The following is a 26,652-nucleotide window of genomic DNA, read 5'->3' on the forward strand; positions in this document are numbered from 1 at the left end:
GCTGTATGACTCAGAGAACTCAAACCAAGGCTATGTAACAACCTAGGGGTGGGATGGGGAGGGAGATGGGAAGGAGGTTTAAGAGGGAGGGGACATAGGTATATCTATGGCTGATTCATGTGATGTTTGGCAGAAAACAACACAATATTGTAAGGCAATTATCCTTCAATTAAAAAGAAATAAATTTAATTAAAAAAAAAAAACCCTCTGCTGTCATGAACCACACAACATACCCAACTGAGGACACCTAGTCAGTTTTAATTATCTGTTCTCAGTCAACTTATCTGTTTCCATGATGCGATGCAGATGGCCTGAGATGGAACCAGCGGTTTCTGGCAGGTTTGAACTATGTCCTGTGTTGGCACTTGGCTGTGTTTGTCAGTCGCTGCTCTCTTTTGGCCCCTACATGCTCTGTCTCCTAGATAAGAACTGTTAGCTGCTATACCCAGCACAGACACGAATGAGCGACTGAACTGCAGTGAACTGGGCACAATGGTGCTGGCAGGTTTAGTCCGTCTTTGGCAGGTGGTCTCTGAGGCTCCCAGCTGTAAAGGCGTGAAACACAGGACCATAATCCGTTGGTTCTTCCGTCTTGTTTACCAAGGTCAGGCTAGGTCATTGAGTCTAGCCTGGTGACTGTCACTGGCTGCCTGGAGAAGCTATAACTGTGCACCTGTGAGACAGGCCCAGAGACAACCTTTTGTGAGGCTTGTGAAAAGAAAGGAGCCCGCCACCCGACACAGAATTAAGCATGGTATCCCAGTGATGCTGTTCGTCAAAGGGTAGTGACCTTGCTGGTTTCCTGTGCTGTCACGTCCCTTGCTGCAGTTGCTTGTGCTCTCCTGACCCCCAGGGTTATCGAGGTATACGTGGTGGCTTGTGGCCCAGGGGCTGGTGAAATAAAAAAAGGGTGGGAGGGAGGAAGGAGCCCTTGGTACTCAACTGCTGTGCTTAGTCGCTCAGTGGTGTCTGACTCTTTGCAACTCCATAGGCTGCAACCCACCAGGCTCCTCTCTCCATGGGGATTCTCCAGGCAAGAATACTGGAGTGGGTTGCCATGTCCTCCTCCAGGGGATCCTCCCAACCCAGAGGTCGAACCCAAATGTCCCGCACTGCAGGTGGATTCTTTGCAGTCTGAGCCACCAGGGAAGCCCAAGAATACTGGAGTGGGTAGCCTATCCCTTCTCTAAGGGATCTTCCTGATCCAGGATTCGAACTCGGGATTTGCACTGCAGGCAGATTCTTTACCAGCTGAGCTACCAGGGAAGCCCCACTTAACTGCTCTCCTGAAGTAAAACCCATAGCCAATGCACCTAGGCTTTGCTTAGTACTGCTGCTTTCCAGAACACCAGAGAGCAGAGCTTGCAGTCAGGGGCCTTATGGCCTCCATCCAGGTCATGGATAAAATGACTCTACTTGATGTGGACCCTTACCCGAGGGATACTGACATTCCCTGGAGGAAGAGGCGCCCACTGATGATGAAGGCCATTCGGCTCCTGAGTGTTTCCCCATAACCACCCAGAAGGTCTGTACCACCAGTGAATGTGCAGACACAAACTGAAAACTGCAACTTTACATAGCTCGAAAATAAAAATATTTCCAGGAAATTGGTACAGAGGAAAAGAGAAAAGAAAAACAAGACAGGAAGCCCACGTGCTAGGAAAGGGACCATAGCAGAGGATGGTTTGGATTCATCATGCTTGGGTTGTAGGCCCAGCACTCTTTTCCTGTACCACTCTGTTGCCTATGTCTGTTGCAACAAAGCTCCTGACTCTTTCAATTATAGGGGAACCCTTGTGGTATCAGAAAGAGGTTAATTCAAACCCAATCTAAGCCCAGGGTCTTAAAACCATATAAATCAACCATTTAAACTCTGGTATTACTAATTTGAAGGTCTCTGGAGGAAGTAACTTACAAATGTAATCAAGGTAGAGAGGATCATCCCTCACCCCCAAGTATATCCAGTGAGCAAAAACAATATAAAGATAAACAAAATAAGGAAAGAAAGAAACCTGGATACAAAAACAACCTAAAACAAAAGTCCACAATTTGACCCAGCTGAAAATTCAAAATTTACTGATTGAATTTACATAGCAAATGATGAGAGTTCATTCATCATTCAAAGGCTCCTGTGCCTTTCCAAATGGGCTTAAATTAATTCTAATATCTGCTGAAATTCACCAAGTGGCAAACCTTTATAGCTTTAACCAATACTAGGGCTAAAATTACAATTATACCTGAGAATCCCATTAATTTAAACATCTTATCTCCCATAATGGGGCATTTACTTAGGAGAGTCACTGAACGTAAAAGAGAGGACAAATAGGTATGCCTCACCTTAAACTTCAGAATTTTTTGTCTTGCTTAAATTCCCCATGGTTATAGCACTCATTGCTCTAAAATATCTCACGGGCATGGATATGGACACTGACCCAATGAAAAATAAATGAAAATCAAATTAAGGCTTTGACACTTATAAATTGGCTTGACAAAATAAGAACCCATGACTTCCCCCACACCTTCCCCAGTTAAAATAGTTAATAGGACTCAAGGTAATTTAAAACAAGGTCTACAGGGATTAAAATTTGTTGTATAAGAGGAACTGAGTGAAGGGTTGTTATCCCCACTGCTTCTCCATTTAACGGTCCTGTTTGGCCTGTTCTTAAGTGTGGAACAGAAGAATGGTACCCCCCAAAGTGGATTGTTACACCAGTAAAACCATGGTCCCATCCCAATAAGGCCTCTATACCTAACAGCTTGATTATTTAAATTGCTGACTTCATCCAGTCAGCAGCTGGTAAATATTTTGCTCCTATAAATTTGGCTAAGAGAATATGTTCTGTACAATGTCTAGTTCAATAGCCTCTCAGCTATGGTTTGCCTTTACCACTGAAGGAACACAATCCACCATATATACCCATGCAATACTTCAGCATCCTTGCTTTGCACCCAGTCTCTACAGGCAAGATCTTAGCTATTCACCTTTCTCCAGGTATAACATAATATCAGTGACATCCTCCAAGGAGATTTGTTTGAGATGCTTACTAAGGACATACAAATGCTCACAAAAAGGGGATGAACATTTGTCCTATACACAGTGTAAGGCACTGCCACTGCCATTAAATTCCTGAAAGTTATTAGGTACACGGAAGGTTCCCAACCATAACCTCAAGTAGAGCTGCCTTCCCGTGGTTCCAACCTCAGGATATTTAGGGTCCATGCCTATTTAAACCACATTGTGTCCTTCTTGAGGTTATTTCAGTCACTACTACACCTCTCTGGGGGCCACGGAACTCCATGAAGCAGCCCTCAGCCCCATCTGCTGAAGCTTACCATCGCTTTTCTGTCTCTCTAAGGTTATAGAAGGTAAGAAACCTCTTTAAGATGCTCAGTTTCCCTGGGAATCAAGACCTAGTTCTTTCTACACTTGGATTTCCTAACCCCATTCAAATTTCTACTGCTTAATCTTCCTCTGGCTCAACTCAGGGCGTCCTGGGCACCACCCCGAGGAATGAGACAATGCTGAGAACCTCCTCACATCTTGAACTCTTCTGCCAGACAGTCAATGATTCAATTCCCTCCCAGAAACAGGAACTCTTATGTCATCAAATGCCCTCTCCCATTCTAAGGTGTGTTCTCAGTTCTCTGGTCTCACACAACTCAAAAAAGATTTTTCTCCCCAAAAGTCAAATTATTTGCAAATAACAATTTGTTTTCATTTTTAAAAGCTAATAAAAAAGTTAGTGAACTTTTAATCTAGATAATACCACTCCTCAGGGAACAGTGTCTATAGAAGGCATTAAAAGTAGTATAAAGAAGTAAAAAAAATCCTAGTTGATAATTAACAAAATTATCATCCATATGCATTTAAAAGAGCTACTTTTAATAGAGTCTTTACTTAGCAAGGTAGAAAACTGCCTCATATACATTATTTTATTTAATCCTCATAACAAATGTCAGAGATACAGAGGGTGGGGATTATCTCAATGAGGTAACTGAACTTCTGTGAGAAGAGATTACAGTAGAGTAGTAGGGCTTCCCAGGTGGCGCAAGTGGTCAAGAATTCGCCTGCCAATGCAGGAGACGCAGAAGATGTGGGTTCGATCCCGGGGTTGGCAAGATGCCCTGGAGAAGGAAATGGCAACCCACTCTAGTATTCTTGCCTGGGAAATTCCATGGACATTGAGAATACATGTCAATAGAATAAAAGTAATTAGAGTAGTGAAGCTAGGAATCTAGAAGTCACATAAAACTCACCTACTATGCCACTTATCATACACGTATTTTCTCTCCCAGAACAACATATTTTCCAGAATGTTAAACCAAACTCAAAACAGTATTCAAGCAATTCATCTGATATAAAAACTTTAATTCAATTTTGAATCTTAATGAAGATCATATGATTGAAATAATATGGATAAGTTTGAGTAAAAATTGTTCTTCATACTTCTTATTAACTATTATATAATATACCTATTCAGTATAATTATATAATTTGTGAACACACACATTCAAATGCCCTTAAATCTTTTTATAGAATAAAATGGAAGCAAATTCCTATGGCACATGGTATGATTTTATCTTTAATTACTGTTATTTTTAGTTGCGTCACAACAATTAGCAGAATTCACTGAAAACAGAGGTCAGTATAAATGTTTCTTTAAATATTCCAAGATGTTTTGGTTTGATATTAGACTTTATTAATTTTTTTGCTGTACTTTGTCTTTGTTTTCGTTAAAATATGAAAATAAGTTTGTACTATGCAAAGACATTTTCTGATTACTAAGTAGAGAAGATCCCAAAGGATACAGCAAAGGAAACCTACTTCTAGATTCCCTAGGAGTAACTGACAGTTGACTGCACTATATTCACCAGATCTTTTAGTCATTTTTATACAGCAAGACAGATAAAAATGCGTTTTACTACAGAATTCTGAACTCTCCCTTTGAAAGCTATAATTATGATTTGGTGACCTTCTCCAAGCTGTCCTAGCTATACACACATTGGCCCGAATATCCTTTTATTCAGTAATTACTAAATGATCAGGCACTTGCCTTATCCATCTGCTCTAACAGTGACCTCTTTGGAATTTTTTTTTCATGAGCTTTAGCTACTGCTTTTTATAGCCTTGCCAACATAATCATATTACATCCTGACACCAGGCAGTGTAAATTAATTCCTCTTCTTTGTTATGAGCCACTCCACAGAGAAGAACTAGATTTTTCACCTTAACACTTGATTAAATTGTGGGAAAAGAAGACCAAAAAAAAAGAAACCAGGTCTCTGGGAAAACTGTATCTCACCTACCCCAGCCTGGAGACTAACACAGTGAATTTAAAACAAATTAGCTCTTCTTAATATTTTTTTTAAAAAATCCTAATGAGGGAAAGCAGGAGAAATATAGAGGAAAGACCGTGGGTAAAGAGTCTATACCTAGAATTAATCTTATGCCAGATGAACTAGAGCAGTGTTTCCCAATTGCTCAGAAAACTCACATGGGAAGTTTGTTACCAATACAGACCCCCCAGTGGCCTCCTGAGAGCCTCAGATCCTGGGTGTTTGACACCATATGTATTGCAAATATCCTAGGAGATTCTTACTATTATTCAAGCCTGAGAACAACTGAACTGGAGTAACAGTTAGGTCAGAGTCTCCTCCATCTTTCTTTAATAATACACAGGAAAAAAAAAAATCCATAAATGATGTTGCTTCAAAGTCTAACAGTATGTGTCACCCAAAAGAACAGACTGTTTACTGGTGGTTTTAGCAGAGTATACCAACACATATACATAGCCTTGGAGATGTACGTATCCAATTGCAGACCCTGTAAAATCATCTTGTAGTAAATTTAAAATTAAATTATAAAACTAACTTTGTCCAGACCTGCTCTATCAGGTGATGGCCCTGGTTATACAGGTCATCCTCTGGACTGGCTCTTTTATCTTTTACTCTGATAACCAACCCTAAAGTTAACCACTAAATCAGTTTAATATGGTTTTCAGTAAATGTTCTATGTTGGTGAATTGTTTTACCTTCGGAAGATCATACCTCCTGGTAGGCAGGAACAATAGGGTCTAAGTATGGACAGTGGATGGAGAAGGCAATGGCACCCCACTCCAGTACTCTTGCCTGGAAAATCCCATGGATGGAGGAACCTGGTGGGCTGCAGTCCATGGGGTAGCTAAGAGTCGGACACGACTGAGCGACTTCACTTTCACTTTTCACTTTCATGCGTTGGAGAAGGAAATGGCAACCCACTCCAGTGTTCTTGCCTGGAGAATCCCAGGGGCGGGGGAGCCTGGTGGGCTGCCATCTATGGGGTCGCACAGAGTCAGGCACGACTGAAGCGACTTAGCAGCAGCAGCAGCAGCATGGTCGGTGGATAGTAAGTCTTCAATGAGTGCTTTTTGGGTGAACTTCTCATGGATCTGACCATGCAGTCCCCATCATATGCAGATCCTATCTGTGCAGATAGGATGCTCATGTTATAGAATTTGGTTAAAAAAAAAAAAAAATCACTGTATTGGCATTTTAAGCATTGCTGCTTTAAACCCTATGCTGGCAGTGTTCCTGAGCCAAGCAAGACCTTTCAAGTCATCCTGTCACTCTGATCCATTTCACATCAGACTTTTACTGTTATCCTTTGAGATTTGATTAAAGATAATGATTAATTTTAGTATAGAAAAATTACCCCAATTCCACTGTAATTAAAATAACTGAAGAAAGTACTAAAGAGCTGACTTTTTCATATATTTCAGTTTGCAATAAACTGAAGAGAACTGTCATTACAGAAAATTCTCAAAGAGCCTCATTAGTAGGGAAAGGAAGCATGGATAGATATACAGGTACAATAAAAATAGCTGGGACAATTACTCACTAAAGCTTGTCGACCCTGGAGAGTCATTTTGAGAGGCCAGAAGATCCGAGATGTATTGACTAAGATATCTCTAAGTCACTCAAAGAGATTATAGAAACAATGAAATGGACTAAGAGAAAGGCAAGTTTGAAGATCTCATTTGATTCAACTCTGTAATTTGGGAGAGCATCACTTACAGACGTGCATCTCTTGAATAAAAAATATCAGAAGTAATCTTCTGAAATGTGATCAACACAAAACAGCTGTTTATAACAGGCAAATACTGAGAAAGAATGAGTGTGTGCTCAGTCACGTCTGACTCTGTGTGACCCCATGAACTGTAGCCTGCCAGGTTCCTCTGATCATGAGATTTTCCAGGCAAAATTACTGGATTGGGTTGTCATTTCCTTCTCCAGGGGATCTTCCTGACCCAGCAATAGAACTCACATCTCCTGGATCTCTTGCACTGGCAGGCAGATTCTTTACCACTGAGCCACCTGGGAAGCCCCAAGAAAGAAAGTAAAAGTGAAAGTCACTCAGTCAGGTCTGACTCTTTGTGAACTCATGGACTATATAGTCCATGGAATTCTCCAGGCCAGAATACTGGAGTGGGTAGCCTTTCCCTTCTCCAAGGATAGAGCCTTTCCCTTCTCCCTATCCCAACCCAGGGATAGAACCCAGGTCTCCCACCCTGCAGGCAGATTCTTTAACAGCTGAGCCACAAGGGAAGCCCAGGAATGCTAGAGTGGGTAGCCTATCCCTTCCTCAATGGATCTTCTAGACCGGGGAATCAAACCGGGGTCTCCTGTATTGCAGATGGATTCTTTACCAACTGAGCTATCAGGGAAGCCCGAAGCCCCAAGAATGAATACTTAAAGGCAGAGAGTAAGGGAGACACGGAATGAACATATTCTGGAGAACGATTTCATTACAACAGTAAGTCCAGCCTCTGGTCAACTGCAGATTCTCCCAGACCAAATGCTTTGCACCCTTCACCATCTTCCCTCATCAATTTCCTCTTGTTCTCCTCCCCAGGCCCTGCTTCTGCCATAGACCTTCCCATGCCCTCTTCGCTTTCATCCTACTCAAACTAGCGTTTGGAAAATATTTACTTAATTGATTCACAGGAATATGATCTGTGTGTGGTTCCCTACAAGGATAATGCCAGACAAAGTCTCAGACCAAAGAAGCAAATTGTTAATGGTGGCACTTCCACAAATGAGCTAATGGATAAGGAGTGGCATTTGGGAATGATGTGGAAAGATTTTTCTGAATTATCAGCATTTTACCTTCCGCCTGTTTTTGAGGTTGGTGGAGGTATTGGAGTCAAACCTGTGTTCTTGATACCACAGTTTGCATGACAGTGGCCAGATTCTTTAACCTCTTTGAAGCTTAGTTCCTCTAATCGATGCCATGCAATGTTTCTTCAATGGCTAAAGTATCCCCTTATTTTTCATTTGCAGTGTAGGCAGGAGAAACTAGATTCCTACAGTTTGATTTCTAGTAATTGAGTAGCTTTCAGTTGTTACCTGTTTCACTCTTCTTACCTTACATGCTTAAGGCTACCTAAATGCCCCATTCATTTATTATAAATAGCCAGGAACGAAAGGGGAAAGCAGTGGTTAAAGCATATTCTAATTCATTCATAAGTTTTTAAAAGCCAGTTTGTTTCAACTTTTAAGAACCTAGAACCTCTTATACAGAGTGAAGCAAGTCAGAAAGAGAAAAACAAATTACCGTATATTGACGTGCGTGTATGGAAACTAGAGAGATGGCACTGATTAACCTAGACGCAGGGAAGGAATGGAGACTCAGATGCAGAGTGGGCTTGTGGGCACAGTGCGGGAGGGAGAGAGCGGGAGAATGGAGACAGCAGCACTGACATAAATACACTGTTGCTGCTGCTGCTAAGTGGGCCGACTTTGTGTGACCCTGCGACCCCATAGACGGCAGCCCACCAGGCTCCTCTGTCCACAGGATTCTCCAGGCAAGAGCACTGGAGTGGGTTGCCATTTCCTTCTCCAGTATATATGCTATCATGTGTAAAATAGATAGTTGGTGAGAAGCTGCTGTTATAACTCAGGGAGGAGTCCAGTCTGGCGCTCTGTGATGACCTACGGGGTGGGATGCGGGAGCGGAGGGAGGCTCAAGAGGGAGCTGATAACATGTCTCATTATGGCTGATTTGCGTTGCTGTGCAGCAGAAACCAATACAACATTGTAGAGCTATTTTCCTCCAATTAAAAAATAATTAAATACCTGTGGACAAGGTGTATTTGTTGCAACAACCTCAAAACTTGGAATTTTGTGAGCTAGATGGATAAATTTTACTAAAAACACTTCACTTGTACTGAAAAGTGTGAGCTTAAAGAAAAACCAAATCAGTATGTGTATGACAGTTCTTGTTTCATTTGAATGATGAGGACTCTGGTTCACGTTACTCTCGTGTCACCAGGCAACTGCCCCAGGTCTTGGAGATGTTGACTCAAATTCCAAGCTACCTACTCCACCTTAGAGTACTGAGGTTTCTGAAAACTTCAAAACCCTGCATGCTGGGCTCTGCAGGACAGTAACGATACATAATCACACATCAGAGGGTACAGAGAAGTGTTCTGGCATTTTCAGAAGCCTTTAACGCACATGTGAAAATGATGAAAACAATACATGTGTTCACAGGTTTGGGGATTTTTTGTTTGTTTGCTTGTTTGTTCTTTACCTATGTGTCTATGTCACTTCCCCCAGCAAAACCTCTCTGAAGCCTGCATAGAAAGCAGAAATACCTGTCTTCTATTAAGTTGAATAGTCTCCATATTTTAAAGCATTTAACCGCCAAGATTAAAATTCAAAACCAGTAAATTCTAAGTCAGAAGGCTTTCTGTAGTATGAAACACCATGTTTCCTTGATGTATTTTTCATTTAAGATAAGCTAACCCAGTCAAAGCAGAATGTTTTTGCTCTTTTTCCCCCACAGGCATTTGTTCAGCTGAGGCCATGCAGAATGGCCATTTTGGTGCTGTGTTCTATACATGACATAAAATGTTTTGAGCTTAAGAATGTTCTCATCCTTTTAATCCTTTCTATAACCTGACTCCAAATTTATCTGAGAAACATATGTTGAGTCATTCTCATCTCTATTTTTCATATCCACTGTAGTAATTCTAACTGTAAATAGAATTTTAAGTCTTCTCAAAACTGCATTTTTAAAATATTAGCTGCACTCTGGCAGTCTCCCCCTTTAGTTTATTCCAGTGGTAACTTCCATTTTTAAAATTAAAGGTGGTATGGAAACATATGATTCATTTCCTAATTTTATCACCATCTATAACGGGGCAAGTGCCTAACTTCTCATAACACATTTTTAATGACCTGTGAAGTTCAGTAGCTGTGTGAAGATTAATAAGTGTTTTCTGCACTTAAAAATATATAGAAATATTTCAATAGGCCAATTTTAAAAACTGAAATGTAACATTCTGCACAAGACTCAAATGCCTATCTGCCCTTCACCCAGTCAAGTTTCTTTTTCCTATTTTACAATGTAATGGAATTGATAGAAAGTCAAATTAATCAATGCTATTAAAAACTGTCAAAAGAAACACAAACAATGACAATCTACAAGTAACTTTGAGATATCTGAGAATTTGGGGGCTAGAACTCTGGTCATTGGCAAATTAATAAATGAAAATTAAACAAACAAACAAAAAGCAACCTTGTATTCAAAGAAGAAGAAACCAGATTATTGGTATGATAGAGATCCTGTTAATTTCAGAATCAAGTCTAGATATCACATCACTGGACATCTGGGCCAGTACTTATCCCACAGTAATCATGGTTTCTAACGTTTTTCAACAATAAAAACTACCTTTTAATATCAGACCACTAGTGGATATGGTGGTTGTAATTTGTAAGCAGAAAAGACCCAGCCTCTGAGGTATATGAGAGAGAGAGAGGCACCCCTTCTGTTACCCTAGTCTATGGGGGTCAGGACTTCATGTGCTTAGAGGAAAGTTTCTGATACTAAAGGCTATTAGGGAAACACGTCCATATCTTGACCTTCAGCCTTGCTTAGAAGTGATTCTTCTTCTTCTTCTTCTTAGAAATGCGTTCTTCTAAAGCTTCATGAAAAGAAAAGCATTCACCGCTTTGATTGGCAAGTCCTCTTGCTTAGGAGTATATTGTTGGAGTGGAAGGAGGCTTATTTAAGTGAGAGTTCCACTTTGGAATGAAGAGATTCATATCCTTCCAGTTACTTACTGTTGTAACTTAAAAGTTGTATTCATTGGGGTATAAATGCCAAAAAATAACAATCATAACATAAACTGATCTATGCATAGCGAGATTCTAGCCTAGATTCCAGAGAGGCAGAATAAGACTGAAGTAACCTTGCCTGCAGAACTTGGGCAGACACCTGAAACAAGGCAGTAGGCTGGAATCTAAGGAGAGAGCCAGCCAGTAGGGGACCCCTGTGAATGGGCACAGTTAATGGACTCGTGAATATCTAACTCCAGGTGTCCTTTTTCTGCATAATGATTCTCTCCTCTTACCCTCAAGTCTTTGGCAAAGTTTACTTCCCAGCTGGCACAGTTGGTAAAGATTCCACCTGCTGACACAAGAGACAGTTCGAAACCTGGGTGGGGAAGATCCCCTGGAAAAGGAAATGGCAACCCACTCCAGTATTCTTGCCTGGAGACAACCATCTTAGTAATATCTCAGCTTTCGACAACAAAAGGAGTACCCTGAGGACAACCTAAGATGACACAGACTAGAAAGAGTTGCAGCAGCATCCAAAAGCTTCCAGAGACATCAGGAAACAGTGAAGAGGGAGACCAGAGCACCAGACCAGAAAAAGTGACAACTAGCACCCAAGACAGACTCACAGAATCTAAGGGTTCTCAGAAATGCTAGGTATGGGGAAAACAAACAAACAAACAAAAAAGACAGTAAATCCTGGAGTATGGGAGCTACAAGCATGCTTACTGAGGCAAGATGACTCCTCAAGAACCTATATGTTTTAGGTATCTGTTGATTGAGATTTAACAGTTGGAAAGGTACTATTTATTTAACAGTTGGAAAGGTACTATGAAATAAATATTTTAAGGAAATTAACTCATTTTTGTAATAATAATCTATATACATTTGAAAATTGTAGTATATATGATTGGAGAAGGAAATGGCAACCCATTCCAGTATTCTTGCCTGGGAAATCCCATGGACAGAAGAGCCTGGAGGGCTGCAGTCCATGGGGTCCCCAAAGAGTCAGACACTACTTAGCAACTGAATAACAAGTATATATGCTATGGGACGACAGTGTTTGTTTAGACACAGAGGTATGGCTTTGTAGACCTCTCTACTAATTCTATAGAATTCTAAAGGACCAGAATCCCCATTCTTGGCAAACACTGCCCTGTGTCATAAATCACAGCTCTACAGGCCAGCACCCCTGTCTCCTTGTAACAACCATAACTTTAATCACTAACATGTCAGCTTTTCTCCACCTACTTTTAACTCCCCTCTTCTTCCATTTGGAATAATAAGGCTATTCGAGTTAAAAAAAAATTATTTAACACTTGTATAATTTAAGCCCCTCAGATAGCTCTGAAGAGATGGAAAAGCTAGATAACCATGCTTGCCAATGTTGAGCAGACATTTTCAGGGGGTCTCAGAATATAAGCAGAATAAAATGTAACAATCTAATGAGAGATTCCTTCTCACAGTCCCATCATTTTTTCAGCCTGGACTCCTGGGAGCTTCTTCTGAGTACCTACAGCCCACCACCAGTTTCTGGCTGTGGGCTTTCACATTGAAGACTTCCTTCCCAGGGCTTATCCAAGCCTTATTTGTTAGACTGTGATAGCCACGTGCAGAGACTCATTCTTGAGGGGAAAAACATAAGCTATCACTTCTGAAAACACTAAATTATTTTCAGCAAGGCCGAGATGGAAAGTCTCCTTTAATTAGCAAGTGCAATAAAGATATGACATTTAAAAACAAATTATAACACATTTCCATCCTTCATTGGAACACTGAATGATGACATATTGTTCTTTTATAGTTGCCATTTCCAAGTTTTAATTGCCTTGGTTTAATTGGTTTAATCCAAAAAATTGTCAATTCGGTAATTACCCCTATGCTGTTGGAATTAGCTTCATTTATCGAGCAAAGGAAAACTGACTTCAGATAGGGGAAAGCAAATAAAATACAGTATCAGGGGAAATACTGCATCACTGAAGTATTAAAAAACAATATTGTATGTGACCCAAACTCAGTTTATTTTACAGGAATCCAAAATAGGTTCTTTTTCAATTCTGAACAGTAATATACCAATACAAAATCAAACATAAGTTAACTAATCCAGAATCATGTTCATTCACTTATAAATTTATTAATTCGCTTGAAAAATACCTACTGAGTGCCAATGATATGTGTGGCAAGAATTACAAAACTACCTTCATGGACTCTAATGGATGAGAATAAAATAATCAACACAAATGTATGTATGAACACAAACTGTGGTAAATCTTAGATGAAAAATTATGAGGACCTGTGTGAGTGAATCAGGACCTGATGCACTAATAATATGAGCTGAGATATGGAGAAAAGAGCATCTGGTATAGAAGTAGAAAGAGAGTATTTCAAGCAGAAGAGAAGGGCACAGCACATTTCAGGAACTGAAATAAGGCCCATGTGGCCCAAATGCAGGGAAGAAGGTAAGAAATATCAGGAGACAGAGTAGCTCACTTAACAGGGGCTACATCATTGCAGCATGTTAAGGATTCGGTCTACTCTTTCAGAAGCGCTGGGCAGCCACTGAAGTCTTTTAAGCAACAGTGTGGCAATCAAAGTTGAACTTTAAGAAAGATCACTTTGGTTACAGAAAATGGAATAGATTGGAAAAGAAGAGTGGATTCTAGAGGTGAGTTTGGAGGCAGTTGAAGGTTTCCAAGTGAGAAATAATAAATCAGAAAGTAAAGTTTATGCCTTCAATTTAACAACCCAGAAAGTCTGAAGTTATTTGGGTTTCACGAGTGACCTATTTTCACAGAATTAAATGTGTCAGAGCTAAAAGGAAAACAGAGTGACAGAACAGAGGGTATGTGTGCTTTAGGATGAAACACACCCAGCTGAGCATCCTGGGCTGAACTTTTGCCTCTGTTCCTTGTTAACAGGGACGTTATGTGAGGCGTTAAGCTCTCTGAGCCTTGGCTCCCACATCTTTTGAGTACACATAATAATACCTCCCACAGTTGAGAAGATTAAGTGGGACACTGTGTGTGATACTGTCAGCATGGAAGGCCAGTTAATGTTGAAGAGCCCAGGACACATCAGCGGGTCTCATCCCCTCCTGTTAGAGATATTCATCTTCCTTTTGAAGCTTCTTCCTCCTCCTGAGTTTTCTCTTTCAGTGAACAGCACCATAACCCACCCAGTTGTACAAGTCAGAAACCCAGCAGACACTCTTGTCCCTCACCTTCCATGATCATCAAGCCATACAAAGTCTATCCCCTAAATAGCTCTTGAACTGATGGGCCAACGGCTCTGCTCTGCCTCGTTCACTACCCCAGTTAAGGGCGCCAGCCTGTCTAGATTTGATGGCTCTCTTCACTCATTATCCTGCCTCCATTCTGTTGCCCTCTAATCCATTATTTTCATACTGTTCATGGGGTTCTCAAGGCAGGAATACTGAAGCGGTTTGCCATTCCCTTCTCCAGTGACATTATTTTGCCAACAAAGGTCCGTCTAGTCAGGGCTATGGTTTTTCCAGTGGTCATGTATGGATGTGAGAGAGTTGGACTGTGAAGAAAGCTGAATGCCGAAGAATTGATGCTTTTGAACTGTGGTGTTGGAGAAGACTCTTGAGAGTCCCTTGGACTGCAAGGAGATCCAACCAGTTCATTCTAAAGGAGATCAGTCCTGAATGTTCATTGGAAGGACTGATGTTGAAGCTGAAACTCCAATACTTGGGCCACATGATACAAAGATCTGACTCATTTGAAAAGACCCTGATGCTGGGAGGCATTGGGGGCAGGAGGAGAAGAGGACGACAGAGGATGAGATGGTTGGATGGCATCACCAACTCAATGGATGTGAGTTTGAGTAAACTCCAGGAGTTGCTGATGGACAGGGAGGACTGGCGTGCTGCAGTCCATGGGGTCACAGAGTCGGACACGACTGAGCAACTGAACTGAACTGAGTCCATTCTTTACACTAGCCAAGCAAACATCACTATCTCAGCTCTCTGACTACTCCTCTTAAGCCAAGAAAATGTTGCCCAGTTCCTTAGCATGACTAGCCACACCCTCCCTGATCTATACTCTGCTTACTCCCCAGCCTGAGGTCTTGCCTCCCCTGACCTCAGGTAGGTATGTGAAAGGAATTGCTCCCCATCCAGGGCATATGACTCCCAGACACACTCCCTTCACCTTCACATTCAGGCCACTGGCTGGAGCATCTACTTCCAAAGTTTCTCTTGACTAGGTCAGCCTCTACTCAATACTGAGCTTCAGCTCAGGAAACACTTCAGGAGGCATTTTGGCTTCACTTGACTGCATCCCAAGTACATGGTGATGGTGGTTTAGTCACTAAGTTGTGTCCAACTCTTGCGATGCCATGGACTGTAGCTTGCCAGGCTGCTCTGTCCATGGGATTTTCCAGGCAAGAAAAACAGCCTATAACATGAATTTCATTACATGAATGAATTGAGCAAGCAGTCAAATGAAGTCTAAGGAGTCTCACTGGACTGGCCAAAGCCACAAAGGTTAGGCGTGATACCATGAGGAGAAGACCCAGGCCTTTGGCTACATGTTGCAGTGTTCCCTTCTCTCCATCATGCTGGCATTTGCCTTATTAATCTCAATTACATTTACTCTCTTCATTAACCCTTCAAAACATTCTCTTCACGTGTTTGCAGAATGTTATGCATTTATACCGAGGGTTATAGTTTTTGCCCTCAAAGCCGACCAATGTCCCCTCTTACGAAAAGGCTTCCTGGACTCCCCTAAAAAGTAGTAGCCATGGCTCCTGTGATGCTCTCGAGCACTCCTGCAGCATTTTTTATACTGCCTTCCCTCCTTGTGATCCTGTGAATTTTTCAGAAAATAGGACCATGCTGGATTCATTTGACATCTCTGATATCCAAGACTATTTTTGGGACACAGTAGTAGTACTTAATATTTGTTGACTGTAATGGCTTCCCTGGTGGCTCAGATGGTAAAGAATCTGCCTGCAGTGTGGGAGACCTGGGTTTGATCCCTGGGTTAGGAAGATCCCCTGGGGAAGGGAATGGCAACCTACTCCAGTATTCTTGCCTGGAGAATCCCATGGACAGAGGAACCTGGAGGGCTACAGTCCATGGGGTCACAAAGAGTGGGGCGTGACTGAGCGACTACCAAACACACACACACACACACACACACAGAGAAAATGGCTCTTCAGAGCTGAACAGTGTGTCCAAATAAGAGCAACTAAAGTGATGCCAAGGAAAAAAAATGATGCAAGAAGACAGACTACAATGATGATAGCTCTGTCATCTAGAGATTTGTTGGAGTTTGAAAAAAGGCACAGTTGGCTCTGCTAAGATGAAGAATCAAGAAGGCAATTGAGATGATGGTGTCACTGCTGGAACAGGCTGCCTCTCCTGGCAAGAACCTCAGTCTCCCAGTGACCTTCCTGCTTCTTTTTATTCAGGATGGAGAACTGGAGTCAGAAAAGAAAAAGCTCTCTTTCCGACAGCTGGACAGGTAAGTAGGAAAGCTCAGTCACAGAGTGCTTTCTACACTCTGGGAAGCCTACCTACAGTCAACGCTAGAAGAACTGGTTTCATAGGTGTCACAGGTTCCTGATGTGGCAGTCAGCTGATGTGATGGAAATGGAGCCGAGCTGGGGGTAGAAATCCAAGTGTTGATCCAAGACTTGCCCGTGGCCTTGGGCAAAGCTCTGGGCCTCATTTTCCTGCTCTGTGAGATGAGAGGTTTGAACTAGATGGTTTCCTATAGTACTTTCTCATGTAGAAATTCTTTAGCATAGGGAGTAAGCACTTGGATTTACTAATGCAGCTATAAAACCAAGGGGAAGAAGACTGTAAATGTGGGTAATGACTGCAAATGCAGACATCTAATCTCATCCTTTTCACTCCTGTCACTTGGTCTAGACTAGCTGAAGCACAGATCCATAATGATATTCCCTCATCCACACACAGCAAGCACAGCCAAAAGTTTTATGAATAAAAAATTAGAGATACAGTAAGGCTGTAAAGCAGCAGTTTGCAAATATCAAAATCAGTGTGGCAACTTTTGAAAAACAAGCTCTGATGCCCTGCACCAGATCTACCAAACCAGAATCTTTAAGATGGAACCCTGGGTATGTTTTTTTACAAGGCTCTCATGTGCCTTTGGTGATCAACTAATTTGGAGCTCATTTACAAAGGAAAAATAGTGTTTTTCAAAGGGTAGCCTGTAGATCATTTTCATGTAAATTATCTAAGATGCTTGGCAAAAAAAATCTAGGAAGATGGCCCCAAATCGGCATTTTAACAATTCTTTCAGTGATTTTACAAATAGCTTACATATGCTGACAAACGAAATAATCATACAGGCAAGACCTCAAAGTCTACTGAACAATATAGTGAAGACAGGAAGTTCTGACTGCGAGAGGTCCATTCATCATTATTACTTCTATCGTATTTCATCATCTCGTTTACTCCCATAAAAAACTGTGATACAAGCACTTTTATCCTCATTTTACTGACAAACTGAAGCAATAGAGAGTTCAGGTAATTTCTCCAAAACCATGAGATTCATAAATGGATACAGGAGAACTGAAAAATAATGCCACATAGCTAAAGAACAGCCTATACTGCTATAGAATTAAAGAGTTCAGCACAACCTTTTAATTAAATCATCTGCTGAGATCTTATCTGAGGAAGCAAGTTAGCAATATGCCTCAGTTCCTGTTGGCTGGCTTTATTACCTACATCACAAACGTCTACGTCATTAAAAATAATCATAGATTAGCCAAGATGTAAGGACTAGTAGCTAATAAACAACAGTTTAAGGGATGCCCTCAAATCCTAAAATGATCCAAGGTAGTCATCACTTCTAGTCAACAACCTTTGAAACAAATATTAGCTGATGAGAAGCACAGAAATATGCTGTGCAGGGTCTCGCCCACTTGGTGAGGAGCCCAGTCACCTCCAGATCTTAATTATCTGACTCTGCTTCATTAATCTATCTTTATACCATGGACCCTAGACTGTATGCCTTTCAACATGCTAGAACAGGACTACATTAGACTCGAAATATCTTTCAGGGAATACAATATAAAATGCTATTACTACAAACACATTTTTTTTAGGACAAAACTCTCTGCCCCCTTTGAGTCATCTCAATTTGTCTAATAAAATATGTTTGTGAAAAGATGTGCTTGTCTTGATCTCTTGCTACACTGAAGTAGAAAGGATCTCCCAGATTCCCCATTCCTGCGTTGACAAGGACTTGGTATCGCACAACAGAAGGTATTTTATAAATATGATGAAACCAAATGGATCATAGCTATTATGAGCTCTAACTTTGATTTTTTAAAAACAATTCACTAAAATCATTAATGGAAAAGACAAAGTTGTCCAAAACCATACAATTTTTAACAGAATTCAAATTCTTTCCTTTTCCTCTGTTTATATCCTACTCTTTCCCTCTTCCTTTCACATTGATGTTACAGCCTTTCTAAAATATGTGAACACACAGATACTTTCACAAAGGGGAAAAGTAATAAAAATGACATTAAGAAAGAGAAATTGCAAAAAAATAACTAAACATTCAGTAGTTGTTGATAGATTTGTTGAAGGTTTTCTGACTGAGGATTTGTTTTCCTTAAGGATGACTTTTGTGTGTACTTTGCTCCCATTCAAATTTTGCATGCCAACTCAGATTGTATCACTATATCTTATCAAATGTTTTACTGAAGGAGCCATTTCTTCCACAAAATCAGTATCTAATTTCCTAAGTAAAGAAGAAAAAAATACTTACAAATATCTGATTAAAATATGCTGCTATTTCTAAGACAGATGTAGGAAGAAACTCTGACAAACCCTTTTTCCTGTAAAAAAAAAAAAAAAAAAGACTATGAAAAACCAGATAAGGTGAAAATCCATTTAGATCATCAAATTTCAATCATTTTGAAAAATGATTAAAAAAAAAAAAAGACTATGAAAAACCAGATAAGGTGAAAATCCATTTAGATCATCAAATTTCAATCAGGACATAAAACTGGTAAACATCATGACTTGTTTGACTTTCTTGAGAAAAGCAGAATCTCCAATTCTACAACAAAATTTTCTATTAAAAGTCAAAAGGGTTCATTTCGAATAACAAGTGTTAGTACCTAGGATTGCCAGCTACAAAATGCAATTATCCTACAACAGTGCAATGAGGGATTACTGTCAAGCTGAGAAAGTCATCATGTAGGCTCCCTCCACTGTGCTCTAAATCACTCTAGTCTATCTCTACTATTGAACCTATCACCTATATTGTTAATTTCTGATTAGTGCCTGCCTTCCCATCCCCCACCTCACACAAGTTTCTTAAAGCCTTTTGAGGGCACAGACTGTGATTCATTCACCTTGCCACATGGTAGGAGGGATGCAGTAAATATCAGTTGAATGTCAAGGTCTGTGAGGTGCTTTTCAGACTCAGAGCTGCTTGAACGCATACTTATCACTGCGGAAGAATTTTAAAACCCACAGCAGACATCTTTCGATTGCATTCCTCTACTCAGCCTCCTATATGATTTTCTCTGTTCCTCTCACTGTGTATCTGAAACTGTTTTCCTTCAAATGAGTCCTATTTGTTCAGATGAGATAAAGGGAACTGAGAAGAGGAAGAGAAAAATAAACGAACAAATGATCATATGGGAAGTAGTAACAAAGCAAAAATTTTACAAGCTTCAAAATTTATGTAATATAATGCAAATATGCACCCCAAAAGAGCAAGATTAAGAAAAATACTTCTGTAGTCCTAATTTTTCAAACATTTGTTTATGGCTCTCAGAAAAGATCTAGTAGAAACTTCAAATAGGAACCCAGTTTAAAATCAGGTAAAAAGCTTAACACTGTTATTCTTTAAAAAGCATAATACTGTTATGTCTTTAAATGTATATTTAATAAATCCCTATAATTTTATGCTTTTTCCAGGATTAAATTTTGTTTTTATTTTATGAATTTCCACCTATCTCTTCCTATTTCACTAGAATCAAAAGAAAGAAAGACTGAGTTTTTTCACTCTTCACTTCTTTGCAGCTTATGCTATATTCAAATATATTCATGCAACGGACTTTAAAAATAATATCCATATGAATTTTTGATTCTTCACAGACATCAAAATTCAGATTTATGGGTGATATGCTAAACACAAATACACTAAAGATTAAGAGACTGAGAGACTCTCTACTTATCCTTTAAACTATCAATTTATCAAAACTACCAACAAAAGAAAAGTAATTTCTGAAAAGGCTTTAAGAACAGTGGCATGCCTTTAACATCACCAACAAATTGTTTTGCGCACACATCTCCTATATATGAAAATTCATGTTTATAAATTATAAGTACCACTCTTCTAATGAAAAACATAATTTGTTATATTATCATTGACATGTATATTAAATACATTAACAGAAATTTAAATCAAATAAGAATACTGTAAATATAACTTAAGTGTTCTACTAAGTTCTTCCTGAACTTCCAGGTTGGATGTAGAATTTAGAAGACCTTGCTACTATACAGGATCTAATTTCCTCTCCATTCTCTCTCCTGTAACTACAGTTTAACTAGGGAAAACCTAGTTAAATATACATGTATACATATAACTACTAAGAGATTCCCAAGGGAAAAAGGCCAGTGGTTTCAGCAAAGGTTATTACAAGCTTTTCAAGAGGAGCAAATCAAGATGTGGGTGGATCAGCAGAAATTCATCATATTAGTATACATGCACATGCAGGGTTGTGGATTAGCATAGATCTTGCAAATCAGCTAATTCAGTGATTTTCAAACTATTTTAAAATATTTCTTTCCCAAATGAACTCTTCAGCAGGTGGCCAATATGTTAAGACAGACACAAACAGAATGGCTCTGGCTAAAACAGCTTCAGTCTCTACCCACTCTGTCTTCTTCCACCTCAACTCTCCCTCCACAAATTTAGTTTGCAAATTACTTGACAACACTGCCATCTTAGAGATAAAGCTACCATGCTGAAGAGGGAACGAGTAGCTGTTATAAGACAATGAAATAGATAAAGCAGCTGAATGACTGACCCTGGACACTGGACTGTCTTCCTTGTAGATGTCCCTGCCTTGTTTTCATGGACTGGCTTCCCTGCACAACCCCAGCAGATCTCATTTGCAAATTTAATTTTTAAAGTATGATCTGGTAAGATTTAAGGTACTCTTTGCTTCTAGGGTTTGATAAAATAATGAATACTTATCCTTTTCTTTTAAATCTATACAAACTTGAAAGTTTTCATGACCTGAGAAGTCAGGCATGTCAGTATGCAAACTGCATAAAGAAGGATCCTGTTCACTTCAGATAGATCTAACACTGCACTTATACAGCTTGGCTTCATGTACCTCACCCTACCTAGCCCTGGACCTGATCTGACAATTTCTCCAAAAAAATGAAATACAAATATAAAGATGAGGCCTGCTTAGTTATATTAAATAAATGTCTGCCTCTATCATCGGAGAAGGCAATGGCACCCCACTCCAGTACTCTTGCCTGGAAACTCCCATGGACGGAGGAGCCTGGTGGGCTGCAGTCTATGGGGTCGTAAAGAGTCGAACACAACTGAGCAACTTCACTTTGACTTTTCACTTTCATGCATTGGAGAAGGAAATGGCAACCCACTCCAGTGTTCTTGCCTGGAGAATCCCAGGGACGGGGGAGCCTGGTGGGCTGCTGTCTATGGGGTCACACAGAGTCGGACATGACTGAAGCGACTTAGCAGCAGCAGCAGCAGCCTCTATCATACCGAGGATTGTAGGACTGAAGATGAAGTTGTTTGAGAACAAATAAGCAACTACAGAACTCCATGAGGTAATACTTAGTCAATGGTTGCACTGAGCTGTTTTACAATTTCAATGAGCTACTAAATCTACTGATAGCTGCTTCAAGGGACATTAGTTTCTACTTTTGTTTGTTTTTAAAGGCAAATCATAGTTCTAAAATGTATAAAGGCCTGAACATTCAAAATATCAGATGAGAGGATGGAAGGGAGGGAATATATGCATACATATAGCAAATTCACATTATTGTACAGCAGAAACTAACACAATATTATAAAGCAATTACACTCCAATTAAAATAATTTTATTAAATAAAAAAATGTATATATCAGGTGAACTTTATCTGCTTCCTAAAAAAAAAAACAAAAAACTGACCACTTCAACTGCAAGACCCAGTTTTGAAAGGCTGTTTTCTGACCATGCAGTTAATCTCTCAAGCATTATAAAGATGAAAACAAACATCAAAAGATGAATCAATGTGACATGAGAGAGTATGGGCATTCATGAGGATGTTTTCTATCCACAGAACTCAAATGAACTAGCTTAGGAAAACAAATGACTCTATATGCCTGACACAGAGTAAGCACTCAACACATGTTTACTGCATAAACAGAGAATGAATGAATGAAAGTTGAAAACAGATCAGAAGCAGGTAGAATAAGGCCAGATTATCAAGAGTTCTGAAACAGACTTCATGCTATGGGCTACTAAACTGAGGTTTAACAACAAAAATGGCTCTTTAAAAGAAAAATGAGTGAGCTGATAGTAAGCAAACAGTAAATCCAGCTGTAAGACTCTAGAAGTAATCTTGGCGTTGGCAATAAAGCCCACCAAAGGGGGAGACAATAAAACTGGATTAAGGAAAGTGTAGCAGAGGCTTCTGCTTGGGTTCTCAATAGCTCTTCTGCTCTTCTCTAAAAAATACAAAGTTCAGCTGGGTACATAGCTAAGGACCTCATTACCAAGCCTCCCATGCTGGTAGATGCCACCATGTAACTGGATTTTGTCACTGAAACATGAGCTATGAGCCTAAGTGATGTATGCGTTTCTAGGTTATACCATAAAGAGAGGGGAGTGTGGCCCTTCCCTTCTCTTTTTCCTTTTTTGAAAACTTGATAGTATCTGTATGGTGAGCCATCATTCACCACATGGACAAGGAAACCACCCTGGGCATGACAAAGCAACAAGATTTAAGTAGCCCGTATCCCTAACATGTCAAGCCATTACACCATGTCTGTACCATCTACCTGGGCTGTAATAAGACAGAACTAAACCTATACTAGGTTTAAAGAAAGTGAAGTCGCTCAGTCGTGTCCGACTCTTTTCGACCCCATGGACTGTAGCCTACCAGGCTCCTCCATCCGTGGGATTTTCCAGGTGAGATTACTGGAGTGGGGTGCCATTTCCTTCTCCAGGGGATCTTCCCAACCCAGGGATAGAACCCAGGTCTCCCACATTGTAGGCAGACACTTTACCATCTGAGCCACACTATGTTTAATCCACTATTATTTCAGGACTTTATTATAACTGTCAAACCAATATTTTAACTAATTCAGATGAATAAAAAATATTTTGAAGTAGAAAAATCCACAGAATGTGGTGATAGGCCAAAGTGAATGAAGGAGGGCAACAAGTTGAAACAATTGCAAGGTTTTATGTTTAGGGAACTGGATCACAGAATCACTAACAAAATAACAGACGAGAAGGAGAGCTAGTAAGTTTAGATGCTGGCAATATTGCCAAGGGGACGGCAGAGTAAGTAACTGGAACTATGGGCCTGGCACTCAGACAAGAGGAGAAAATTAAAAACGGAAATTTCAGCAATTTTGTATCGAGTTGAAAAGATGAGAACTGATAGAATCTCAGACTAAAGAGATCAGTGTGTGTGTCAATGAATAATAGTGTGTTCTCACAAGAGGCAGGAGGGAGAAGCAGTAAGCAGCAATTAATAAGAGAAGGGTAATCAAAACCACAATGAGGTACCATTTCACGCCAGTCAGAATGGCTGCAATCCAAAAGTCTACAAGCAATAAATGCTGGAGAGGGTGTGGAGAAAAGGGAACCCTCTTACACTGTTGGTGGAAATGTAAACTAGTACAGCCACTATGGAGAACAGTGTGGAGAGTCCTCAAAAAACTGGAAACAGAACTGCCATACAACCCAGCAATCCTACTGCTGGACATACACACTGAGGAAACCAGAAGTGAAAGAGACACGTGTACCCCAATGTTCGTCACAGCACTGTTTATAATAGTCAGGACCTGGAAGCAACCTAGATGTCCATCAGCAGATGAATGGATAAGAAAGCTGTGGTACATATACACAATGGAGTATTACTCAGCCATTACAAAGAATACATTTGAATCAGTTCTAATGAGGTGGATGAAACTGGAGCCTATTATACAGAGTGAAGTAAGCCAGAAAGAAAAACACCAATACAGTATAATAACGCATATATATGGAAAAAGTGTGGTCAGAGCGGGCTAAGGCTGGGAGAAAGTCTGACACTAACAACAGTATAACGCTAAGCACATGAGCTTTGGAGCCAGGCTGGCTCTAGAACATAACCATAACTGGGCCACTTTAATACAACTTTTCTTATGTTTAATGTGAAAATTCTTTCTGGGGCTATTGGTAGTTCTCCTCCATTCTTCCATGGAGGAAGATAATAAAGCTGTTAATAAAGCTAGTGGATGCGATGGAATTCCAGTAGAACTATTCAAAACCCTAAAGGATGATGCCATCAAGGTGTTGCATTAAATATGTCAGCAAATCTGAAAGACCCAGTAGTGGCCACAGGACTGGAAAAGGTCAATCCTCATCCCAATTCCCAAGAAGAGTAGTACGAAAGAATGTTCTAACCATTAGAAAACTGCACTCATCTCCGACACTAGTAAGGTCAAGCTTAAAATCTTGCATGCTAAGCTTCAGCATTATGTGAACCAAGGACTTCCAGATGTCTAAGATGGTTCCAAGAGGAACCAGAGATCAAACTGCCTACATTTGCTGGATCATAGAGAAAGCTAGAGAATTCCAAAAAAACATCTACCTCTGTTTCATTGACTACACCAAAGCCGTTGACTGTGTGGATTATAATAAATACTGTGGAAAGCTGTTAAAGAGATGGGAATACCAGATCACCGTACCTGTCTCCTGAGAAACCTGTATGCAGGTCAAGAAGCAACAGTCAGAACACTGTATGGAACAACCGACTGGTTCAAGATTGAGAAAGGAGTATGGCAGGGCTGTCTGCTGTCACCCTGTTTGTCTAACTTATATGCTGAGCACATCATGAGAAATGCCGGGCTGGACGAGTTACAAGCTGGAATCAAGATAGGTGGGAGAAACATCAACAGCTTCAGATATGTGGATGACACCACTCTAATGGCAGAAAGCGAACAAGAGCTAAATAGCCTCTTGATGAGGGTGAAGGAGGTGAGTTAAAGAGCTGGCTTAAAACTAAACATTAAAAAAACTAAGATCATGGCATTCAGCACCATTACTTTATGGCAAATAGAAGGGAAAAAAGTGGAAGTAGTGACAGATTTCCTCTTCTTGGGCTCTATAATCACTATGGTGGGTGACTGCAGTTATGAAATCAGAAGATGTTTGCTTCTTGGCAGGAAAGCTATGACAAACCTAGACAGTGTGTTGAAAAGCAGAAACATTGCTCTGCCTACAAAGGTCCATATAGTCAAGGCTAGGGTCTTCCCAGTGGTCATGTATGGTTGTCAGAGCTGGACCATAAGGAAGGCTGAGAGCTGAAGAATTGATATTTTTGAACTGTGGTGTTGGAGAAGACTCTTGAGAGTCCCTTGGACAGCAAGGAGATCAAAACCGGTTAATCTAAAGGGAAATCAACCCTCATTAAAAGGACTGATGCTAAAGCTGAAACTCTAGTGTTTTGGTCATCTGAAGCAAACAGCTGACTCACTGGAAAAGTCCATGATGCTGGGAAAGACTGAGGACAGAAGCAGAAGAGGGAGTCAGAGGATGAGATGGGTGGATGGCATCACTGATTCAATGGACATGAATTTCAGCAAACTTTGGGAGATGGTGAGAGACAGAGAGGCCTGGCGTGCTACAGTCTGTGAGGTCAGTCTGGGAGACAGAACAACAACAAATGTAAATATAGAACTTTTGCTCATAGAGTGTTCTGAAGATTAAGACAATGTCTTAGTATAAATACCTTAATGAACAATAGTCATTATTATTAGGATGTTCTTTGCAGCAAAGGAGAAAGTGCACTTTAGAAGGTTAATGAGTAGTACAAGATCACAAATCATTACTTTACTGGGGGCAAAGGAGTATAAGCTCAGCTTCATCCAAAACCCAATTGTCAATTACCAACACAGAGCCAAAACAGAGCTGTGAAAATTTCAAACACACTTGGGTATTTTTTTCATTAATAAAATTGATTTATAGCCAACTTTTTTTTATCCCTTCCTTCTGACTTCCATTTCCTTTCGAAACGAACTCTGTATGAATTCCTGTGTGGTTTTGATCCCATTATTTCCTGGGCCAAAGGTTTCCCTCTTTAATCTACTTTGCCCTAATATTCTCAATCATGGCTATTTCTTCTTCCTACCATCTAGGAAAAACACAGGTAGAAAAAAAAAATGTATTAGAGAAATCTTATTCTAAGGCATATATCTTTATTAACTATTTGATAAGCTTCAAATTTAGGTGCTTCTACCTAAATAAAACACTGATTGTTAGTTTTAGATTTTAGAATAGCATGAAGAAAAAATCTGA

General features: G+C 40.1%; 1 protein-coding gene across 12 annotated transcripts in view; it reads right to left on the minus strand.

The window, feature by feature from the left end:
* The window catches only part of PKIB (cAMP-dependent protein kinase inhibitor beta), a 122,293-nt gene that overhangs the window by 31,568 nt on the left and 64,073 nt on the right, over nt 1-26,652 (minus strand). For 5 of the 12 annotated variants that reach the window (XM_086317093.1, XM_086317095.1, XM_086317100.1 and 2 more), the window contains one exon: nt 18,873-18,942. The exons of 5 other annotated variants lie outside the window; for them this stretch is intronic. The gene's annotated coding sequence lies outside the window, so the exon portion shown is untranslated. Of the gene's footprint in view, nt 1-18,872; nt 18,943-19,464; nt 19,713-26,652 lie in introns of all 12 variants that reach the window. 2 more of the 12 variants (XM_086317096.1, XM_086317094.1) reach the window with 1 other exon arrangement.

This window comes from Bos grunniens, chromosome 9 (assembly GCF_055505025.1).
Source record: "Bos grunniens cultivar Pamir isolate PY7600 chromosome 9, Bosgru_T2T1.0, whole genome shotgun sequence".
Taxonomy (NCBI): Eukaryota; Metazoa; Chordata; class Mammalia; order Artiodactyla; family Bovidae; genus Bos; species Bos grunniens.